The 10,657-nt window shown below is 42.4% G+C and overlaps 1 long non-coding RNA gene across 1 annotated transcript; it reads right to left on the bottom strand.

Moving 5' to 3' along the window:
• Nucleotides 1-5,430: 5,430 nt before the first annotated feature.
• On the bottom strand, nt 5,431-5,824 carry LOC119650411. The gene is made up of 2 exons (XR_005249276.1): nt 5,663-5,824; nt 5,431-5,598 (listed from the first exon to the last, which is right to left on the bottom strand). It is a non-coding gene; the product is annotated as an uncharacterized LOC119650411 (long non-coding RNA).
• Nucleotides 5,825-10,657: the final 4,833 nt, after the last annotated feature.

Below are 10,657 nucleotides of genomic sequence, written 5' to 3'. Positions count from 1 at the left end.
TCTGGTAACATTCCCACTTGCTTCTCCGTATGCCTTTTTAAGGTTGCTTCGCAGGTGCCTGTATTCCTCCTCACGTTACTGGTGCTCCGGCCTTCCTCTTGCCCTGTGGGAAAGTCTATTCGCTCCAAGACAAGAGGATCTCAAGACAGCGATCTCCTTGTTCCAACAGTAGTTTGGCCTCTTACCGTGGTGCAAACGTCGTCGTGGGATCGTAGTGTCGCATGCTTCGGTTACACGCTGAGACAGCTGTGTGACCCATTCCACCGCTGTTCCATCTGGGTCATGGGCTCCCTCCAATTCCGCCAGGAATGTCTCCTCCTCAAAAGCTCCGATAGACCAGACAACCGCTTTAACCTTTCTATCTCCAGAGCGTCGTTGATTCGTTCCTCGGTTTTTAATGCTAAGGAAGATGGCCTGATGGTCACTGTGGGGTGTAGTGCTCACTCACTTGCCAAGCCATTTCCCCCACCAGTGAAGTGCTAACAAATGTCGATCGAACCCCACCCTCTATCTCGAAAGATGGGCACACATCCAACGTTGGCCAGCACGATGTCCAACCCCGCAAAAGACTCCAGCAGTCAATCGGCTTCCGGATTCCAGGGCCCACGCGTTGAAATCGCCCGCAATGACTTTAGGGCTGCGGTCTCTAGCGTTCAACACCAGACTGTCTAACATCTCCTCATATTGTGCTAAGGCTACACTAGGAGGAGCGTAGCACCTGTAAATATGGACACCGTTGACCTTCACCCTTACAAAACCGACTGGCGGGGAGCCATTACTTCCTAAATGGAATGTATTCCGCACGCCCAGATTGCGGCGTTGCGAGATGCATTCACCGACCAACTCGCACTGCCGTGGTTATATATATATATACCTGCCGCCAGGTTAATCCCGACCTGAGTGGCAAATGCAGAGCTGCATGCGACCAGGCGCGTGTCATGGGTTGCGGATAATGACATGGCCTACCGGGTCAGCTACGAATATCGCAAGTTAATCTTGTAAATAAGTAGCCGCGGACAGGCAGAACGTTTGCCTTTGTGTTCGTCCTGCCTTACTGATTCTTCCCTTTCAGGAGGAGGAAACCTCCTTAACAAATCCATAATTCGGGGTGAAGGGATCGACGCGCCTATCGGATGAATTGCAGTGACGTTACATTGTATTTCACCGACTCCCCTCCAAATACCTTCCCTATCTTTGGAGGTAACCATGGAGCATTGCAATATTGGGGCTCTGTTGCAAGGTTGACTGCCTCCCCAACACTCGTGGGAACAAAATTGGGGATAATATTTCAAAATTGTGTGATGGGACCCCAGGGACACGAAGACAGTACCCAACACGGTTAAGAGTCGTTCAACAACATCAGAGCGGCTCTTCGCCCTTGGATGTTTTGGCGGTTATGCCGTCAAACACCAGGGAGGGAAGACCTGGGCGTCGTACGGTTTGGACGAACCAACTCAACGAATTTATCGTCCGCGCCTATTACCGTGTCACGAATTTGGAATGGAATCCATCTGGGTTCAAACACTGACTCCATTACGCGTTTATAACCCACTTCCCGGAACCAAATCATGTTCCAAAGCAAAACGTCGTCAATCAGTATCGGGTGATAGTGAACGATAATCGAGTTGCCCTACCAACCGGGCAACAAATTTTCTACGAAATTTCACTTGAGCTCGGTTTGGGGTCACCAACTTACCGGACTGAACAAAGGAGTAACACGAATACTCCACCTATAAGGCACAGGCACAGACGCTAGGCCAAAGATCCCAAAACTAAAGTTTACTTCGGCAACTACTAACATCATTGCTGCCGTTGATAGAATTTTAGCTGATCGTTTGGCTAGCAAGATTACTGCTACAGAGGTTCACAGCCTGATCTACGTTGCAGCTGCCACGGTTATTCGTCTCCATAATTAACATCTTATAGCGAATAACAGAGGTATGCGCAGAATGACTTTACCGTTCTGGGTATTTCGACTCAACAAAAGAATCGAAAAGTTGAGAAAGGAGATTGGTCGTGTCACCCAAGCACTTCTTGGAAATCCATCACCAAGAGTGCACAGATGCGTTGCGAACATCATTGGAAACTACCATCTGTCCTATGATGTGCCAATCGAAGGAATCCTCGAGGTGCTGAAGCAGAAGCTTATGGTATGCTCCAATCGCATCCGCAGGTATCAAAAAAGCTTTCAGCGAAGGACAGACAACACCTTGTTCTTCCAGAACCAACGAGGATTCTACAAAAATCTCACTAACTTAGATAGGGAAAGTAACCTCGATCTGGATCAGGCAGAAGACTTCTGAAAAAGTGTTTGGAGCGAATCCAGCTGTTGCAATTTAGAAGCAGCGTGGCTCCCACACCTGATGCGTTCATGCGAGGCCCTCCCCGCAATGATCATGCCTGACGTAACTGAAGTCGACGTAGAAAAAGCCCTTGACAAGGCTGGCAATTGGAAGGCGCCAGGAGTTGATAAGATTCACAACTTCAGGCTGAAACGGTTCAAGAGCACTCACAGAATATTGGCAAATCAATTTAATCAGATGATTGCCGATGCTGAATTAGTTCCAGAATTTTTCATCAAGGGGGTAACTTTCCTCATCCCTATGGAACAGGGTGCCTATTGCCCTTCAAAATGTCGACCAATTACTTGTCTTCCTACCATTTACAAGGTCTTCACTTCAGTTCTGTGCGTGAACATCTCAAAACATCTTGATATTCATAAATTGATAGCTGAGGAGCAAAAAGGATGCGCAAAAGGCTCCCGAGGCTGCAAAGAACAGCTTATAATCGATACGGTAGCTGTAAAGCAGGCTGTCCACCAAAAGCGAAACATCTCGACAGCCTACATCGATTATAAATCAGCCTTTGACTCCATATCACATTCATGGTTACTACAAGTGTTACGCTTGTACAAAATCAACCCAAATGTCGTTCTTCTCCTCAGAACAGTAATGAAGAATTGGAGCACGAAGCTATCGGTATCCTCGGCATTTTCCAGGCAACTCTCTAAGCCCACTGTTGTTTTGTTTGGCGTTGAATCCATTACCCCATGTTTTGCATGAAAGCAAATACGGGTTCCAAGTCAAATATGGGATATTGTCGAAATGTACATTAAGCCATTTAATGTATATTGACTATACAAAATTGTATGACAAAGACAAGAACCAACTTCGCTCCTTGCTGGACATCACTATCCAATTCAGCAAGGATATCGGCATGCAGTTGGGTTTGGGGATCGCATAAAAACAATTGTTCAGGGAAAACATAATAACAACGAAGGACACAGCCAAAATAACATCCATATTGAAGGTTTGGATTCGGACGACGTCTACAAATTACTCAGCATATTGCAAGCAACAACACCTGCTGTGGCAATAATTAAATCTAAGCTGGGGGAATTTGAACGGCGTCTGGGTGTTGTCTTGAAAACTGAGCTGTTCGGGAAAAATAAAATCCTTGCGATCAACACCTTCGCCATTCCCGTCCGTGGAGTAATACGGATTTAGAATCTGTCAATAGACGGGTAAGGATAGTTCTTGCAAACAACAACATGCATAATAGAGCTGCCAAAAAACTGAGGATCACTTGATTTGAAAACATTGTACTATAATCAAGTGAATTCTTTCCAAGAGTTTTTCTTTGAGAAGTAATCCTCTAGGGAATTACACCAGGCTACCGTCATGGCAGGTAATAAATTATCTCTTTTGAGGAATAGAGAATGGGATGTCGAATGTTACTTCAGTCCAACAAAAGGTCGACATGTGGAAAGAGAAACCCGTTCACGGAGGCCATATAAAAAATCTGTTGTTGTCAGGCTTTGACATCGAAACGTCCAACAAATAGTTGGTGTACTTTTCTATAAGACCGAAGCATTCCTAACTTCAATTCAGGATGCTTCGCTCCCAGCAAAAAATTATAAACGGTACATTCTTCATGACTCCTCAATCAGCAACTCCAGTTGTAGGTTATGCAACTGTGAAGAGGAGACTATCCAGCACATAACATCTGCGTACAGGATGTTGAGCAGTACCGAGTATACCAATCGTCATACCTCCGTCTGCAAGATTCTTTATCAAAACCTTGCCACCGACCACAGTGTTAATTACAATAGGCCCGATCTAGTTATGCTTCTAAAGGAAGAATGAGCGTGCTTCATAATGGATGTAAGCGTACCGTTGGACCGGAACACTGCTGAAAACAGCACAAAAAAATCCTTGGCGGATGATATGACGCAGACTTGGAGACTACAAAAGATGGAAGTAGTCCCAGCGGTAATTCCAGTTACGGAAGTTGTCCCGCAGAATTTACATAAAGCGCTGAAAACGCTCGATCTTAGGGCTGGACTATACATAGAGATGCGAAAAGCGGTTATCCTTGCAACCTGTGCTATAGTCCAAAGAGTCCTGTCCGGTAACAATCTGACCTAATGGGCTTCAGTCTTGAGTGGTACTGTCTTCTATTTAAGATCCGTGCCTCTGTAGTATAGAACCACCGCGTCATTGCTTGAAGTCTTTGCGAAGTAACGGGAAAAAACATCAAGCCTTGGTCAGGATCCATTTTGACTTTCCTCTTGACGAACCAAAATTCAAAATGCGATTAAACATGATCAGGAAAATAATAGTTTTGCAAGTTCAAGACATTGTTAGTCAAGAAACACCACTGAAAGCAAATACTCTCTAATTGTTCGATAATCATTGTACGACCCTTTCGCTACTTCCACGCAAATAAAAGCCGCAATGCAAACAGTTATGGTGTAAATATTTCTGCCAGAACCATCAGATAGCGACTTTTGAAGACCAACCTCAGAGGATGTCGAAAACTAAAAAAGCCAAAAGTTATACATGGTAATCGGGGAGAACAGCAAGCCTTCGTCATGAGCTATATTGACTTTCCTCTTGACGAACCAAAATTCAACTTATTGGTTCCCGATAGCAGAACTTGAGTGCGACGTCCTCCAAATAAGAAGTTGTATCAGCAGTAAGTCGATGAAATTTGGTGGCGCTAGTGTTATGATATGGGAATTGTGTCAGCAAGCATGGAGCCGGGCTTATTGTCAAGGTCAAGGGGAAACTTAAAGTTTTCGCCTACCGAAATTTGCTGTCAGAGCACCTTCTACCATTCCTGGAACTTGCCGTTGTCAGTTTATTCAAAGGCAACTTTCCAGCAAGACAACGCGCCACTAAGCTGTTGTCTTTCCCGCTCAAGACATTGTCGGTTGTTCGGGTGCGTGTCAACACAAGAATGACCTCCTTAGATCTTCTAGTAAATGAGGCGGAAATAGAAAGTGAATCCTTCGGAGGCAAACTTTTGAAAGGCGTGCGCTAACTTGGCGTCGTTTTGTCCTTTTAAAATTTCCACCAACATCCGTAAGAAAAATCAAGCGTGTGCCTTTCAGAGGTCAATTCATGTAAATCAAGAAAAAGAGTTTCATTTTGGCCAAAAACAATGTTTATTTCATTTAAGTTTCATCGACTTTCATTTAATTTTTATGTCAAATTATCGGAAACCGCAAATAATTGCAACGATTTTAGCTGACTGGATGTTTCCAAATGGTTGGTGATGGTTCCGGCATTGCTGATGCTCGTGCGTCTACCACCCCTGAAAATTGGATCAAAATTAACAAATTGTAGGAAAGTGAAAACATACTTCTCAAACTAATTACCGCCAAACGCAAGTAACCCCACCAGAGCCGAAATAAATAGACCAAAGACTTCCATTTTACTTCAGAATTGTATTGGAGGGTGAAAAGTGATACCAAATGTTCGACTATTCGAACTGAACTAAGTTCCTAGCTGGTCAGACCAATATTTATATTGATAATATTACATAATTAGTAAAACCCTTTTAGATGCACTATTAATCGTTTAATGTACCATTTGATGGAGTCGTTTCAGTTTTTGCATATCAAATTGAGTAAGCTTGCAGTAATTAGAATGGAAACAATAGAAAATAAACGATAAAATGGCATAAATGTGAAATTTTCTGCCACTTTATGCGGCAATAAAGCGAAATATGCGCACTTCTCTGATTGCTTCAAAGCTAATAATTTGCCGGAGTTCTGTCAAAATTATGGAACAGCACATGAAAGCGTGATAAATTCCATCCACTGAGCATGCCTGAAAGAATACCACACCAATTTTCAGGAGCGATTTGACAGCTTAAAGGTTTTATTTGATAATCGTCAAGACCTGGTGTTCTATTATCTTCTGCAGATAATCTTTCATTGTTGCAGCGGATATTATTACGACATACCTAAAGGGCGTTGAAGCTTGCCGCCGAGCCCGCCTTTCCAGGAAATAAAAGCTACAAAATTTCCTGAAGGAGATGAGGACATGTGATTTACTGATGCGCCTGACCTTTCGATCTTGCCATTCCAATTCTGTTGGCACCTTGCCATTGGATATTTATCTCTGGGTAGAGTTATTTGAAGCATTCCTTGTTAGTTCGCTGTATAGCTAGCATTTGCTTGAATAGTCCTACCAATTGTTCCCTGTCTCGCTCGTCTACCGTTGGTGACACGCTCATCGAAGGTCAGACAATCCACTGCGGCATCAGCATTTGAGGTTGCCCCGATGTCGTAATGTACTCCGTGATATGAAAGGTTCATTCCGAGGATATATTCTAATATCTCCATGGACCCCGCCGTTCATATAACTTAACTCTATATGATGATGGCGTCACACACTTTTTAGAGTGATATAAATTTTCGTGAAATGCAGAAAGTTTCAACGCCAACAAATTTGTTATTAATAGTTAGATTTTACTCTAGCTTCTCAAAGATATGCCTTAGATGATCCCTCATACGAATGCCAAATCTTGTTTTATTTCACTCTCAAGCTATGCCTTAGATGATCCCTCATACGTGTGCTAAATCTTGTACTTCTAGGATGAAATGAAGGGGTGTTTTAGGGTAAATTTCTAAAATATGGTAATATAACATACTTTAATTGGCTTTATTTGCAGATATTCAGGAATGGGATGTATTTTGATGCCTAGACTTCGTACAGATGCAGCATTGTGATTTTTTTTCAGATTTTTCGGCTGAATAGGTTCTGAGAACGAAACCGGTTTCACTTTTGGTGCACATATTTTGAGCCCTCACTTCCCTATGTTTCAGCCAACATCAGTTTCGAAAAGTGATAATCGAGTCCTTTCATTTGATACCTCACATGACCATATCTGGTAAAAGAAATTGTACACTCTCCGTTCGCATGTATGGGGAGCCATCTTTCAACTCAACATAAAATGGCGCTCCTTGCCATATGTAAAGACCACACCTTCTCGTCAAATTTCATGACAGTCGGTTTAGCTGTTTCCGAGTAAATCGGATGTGACAGAAAGACAGACAGATGGACAGATAGACACACATTGATTCGATTTTAATAAGATTTTTGTTTCACATAAAACCTTAATAAGGCGCCTTTAGCAATTACTGATAGAATTTTAATTAGTTGGATAGTGGCTGAAAGGAATTTGTTTCTCGTCCTATTATCGAAGTGAAGCGTTTTTGAGGACGGTTGGTTCCCTGATAGGGGACCAAGTAATGACATTTTGCAATATGTTGTAGCTTTTTTTAATTTTTTTTTTTGACTTTTTATGGTTACTTATAAGTAAATTATAATATGGGGAGAATTTGATGGAAATGATATTATTATTAACGCAATTACAACAAGGTGGCAATATCGATTTAATGGAAAAAGTCTGACAAATTAGAGGTAAATAGAAATTTATATTAAGAATGTATGACGGATGTATGCATTTGGGCACTACTTTTCTCCTTATTACGGTTTAAGCATCCTTGCTCAGGGTCGGCGACATCTCTTTATTTTTTAATAATATGATAAATATATTTTATTTTGTTCAACAGTGAATGAAATATTTGTAGGTGTATTTGTATAGTTTATTTCTACTCTCTCTACTCTCTGGGATCCCTTAGGCCACCTTGTTATGTTAAGAATTAAATAGCTACAAATTTATACACGGCGGTATACACCTGTGCACTGAAGAAGAGAACAAGTTGCTCGATATTTGCTTAATAAGATAATCACTACTAGCGACGGAGATGGTGTTACGTTTTAATTCCTTAAATCTTTTAGCTAGAAACACCGCGAATCATACATTGATTATCCTTCGTATGTTTTTTCCTAACAAATCATAATTCATGCAATAGAGGATTAATAATGTTTTTTCCTCTCGCTAACGGAAATTTTTTATTTGCCATTGCAATAAAAACACTTATTCGACAATATAAACTTTAGACAAACTTTCTAATCACGTGCATAAATAAGACCCAATTAATAACAGAAGCAGGACAATTTCAGGAAAACGCATTTGGAACGTCATATTCCGGGGAATTCCGTAATTCGGTGAGTGTACGCAGACTTTTTCTGCTTTAATTTTGTATGTTTCCTGGAAAATTACAGTTAACTTAGAAAATGCTTTCGGCTTAACGCACACGGTCGAAACTGTATTTTTTTAATTTTGCATTTAATTAATATTAATTAACCTTAATCAACTCAGATACTCTTTTGTTCATCGTTCAATCCACAGAGTCACCACCATTCCCGTAATAGATCATCCTCACCAATACGGATTAGATGACCACCTCACCATAACTTTCCATGTTCACATTACCATAGAGTTCGGCGTCCGGTTTACATGGATGTGGACGGAATTTGTCTAATGCCGGTCTAAGTACCGCATTAAACTTAACCGGTTCTAACAAGCCCTCTGCTAAGCTTTATTTATTTTCGGGCACTCCGAATGTAATGGCGAACTATTGTGCTCTGAGGGTAACTTTTAATTCGTATTAAATGAATCACCACCAACGGTGTCACAACCAGTACCACAACCAGTGCCAGGTATAGGCGTGCATTGGTAAGGAATCCAGACACCTCCATTTTAAACGGTGTTTCATCAACTCGATATTCTTAAAAGCGGTCTGGCGTCCTGACCCACGTAATCACTCCATTCGAGGCTACGTCTTCTTTTACTACTATATATTGGTAACCTGCCCCTCGTAATATATCTAGCTGGATTTTATCCACAACCAACCGGTTGTGATATCACTCATAGATTTCTTCCTTATTTAGGCTACGAAATGGTCCATCTCCATTCTCCTCTCGAACACGTCTAAGAGTGCCCAATTTTTCTTAGTAAGAGCCCAAGTCTCTGGCAAAAACATGAAGATTAACCGGCCCGTGTCCTAGAAAGTAGGAACTTTTGTCCTTTGGTGAGACGCTTCGAATGGAATAATTTTTATGCGCTAAAATAGAGTCTGTTGGTTGTCTACAGCTCTAAGCGGATTTCGCCGTCGTAGCAGCTATCGGTTGTAATTTTAATGGTTCTATCTTCATTGTTTTCATATACTTGGTTTTGCTTGCATTAATGTGGGACCCAAGATTTTGCGCAGCCTACTTGATATTTACGACGGTGGTTTGTACATCTCGGGTCGTTTCTCTAATTATATAAATAGGCTAACAGTTCAGGGCCGCATATGACTTCTCCAAAAACCATATTAAAAAGTTTCATGATAGAGCATCCTCTTGTCTTCAAGGCAAAAGTTTACGAGAGTTATCATGCTTTTATCTGGTCTCGCACATTGGTCACACTCACCTTAATCAGTATTACTTCTTTTGTCGGGATAGCGAATTCTCTCTGGGACAGTGAAGCCCATGGTATTTTACATAGGCACCTGTCGTAAGACTTAATCATACGGTCCTCTTCAGACACGGATTGATTTTGTAACCACAATCAGAGCCCCGCTGAGACAAGTAACAACGGTACCAGTCTATACCAAGTGCATGGCTTAGCATTCATACTGGTGGATGCAAGAATTACCTAAATCTCTACCGAACTATGGAGTACGGCACCCGTGTTGATACGCAACACCACGTCGAGGTCCGAAGGTCTCTTCTCGCTTGAGCATAACCACAACCACCATGAAACTCCCACTAAGGGGGCCAACCGCAAATAACCGAGCTGTCCTCACATACAACAGGAGTTCATCCGAAGTATGTGAGTCCAGGGGCTTTCTCGGTTCCCATGGTACCAGTATACCCCTGGTAAGGTTTCGTGACCAATTTGCCACTTCAGATGAGTCCCCGTGCAGACTCGGGTCTGATCGCCCTAATTAGGTCTTTGGAGCATTCGCCTACTGAATCACGGCCAACAAACCAAAGTAATTACAGCGTCTCCCGGTGCCACCACTATGGAAGTTCTCCTCGGCCACTTGGTTTTGGTTTGGCCGATAGGGTTGCCGCCCCATCTTCCTCGCCGCCACTTCTGATATAAAATTCAACCCCGATTAGCTATCATAAGCGGCCTTGAAGTCAACGAAAAGATAATGTAGTTCGTGCTATATTTTGCTGCGGCCGGTGTCAAATATACTGACGTAACAATGTTAGTGTTAGTGTTATGAAAATGGTCCCCCAAGGAAGGACTCACTTTTGCTTTAGTGCAAGCCAAGTGCTCTGAAATGACGAGGAGGTAGACGGAGTGGCCATCCTGTCGACTGAATTAACCCCAAGAGAACCTCTACGTGGTGGTACTGGGAAACTCTGTATCTTCACTGACTAGCTGATCGTGATGCAGCTCATGAATGCTTGGAGGCTTTGGGCAATCAGATTTGAGACATTTGTTTGGTTGTATCGAGAAA

Source organism: Hermetia illucens, chromosome 2 (genome assembly GCF_905115235.1).
Source record: "Hermetia illucens chromosome 2, iHerIll2.2.curated.20191125, whole genome shotgun sequence".
Lineage (NCBI taxonomy): Eukaryota > Metazoa > Arthropoda > Insecta > Diptera > Stratiomyidae > Hermetia > Hermetia illucens.
This window is presented reverse-complemented; position numbering and strand designations above follow the sequence as displayed.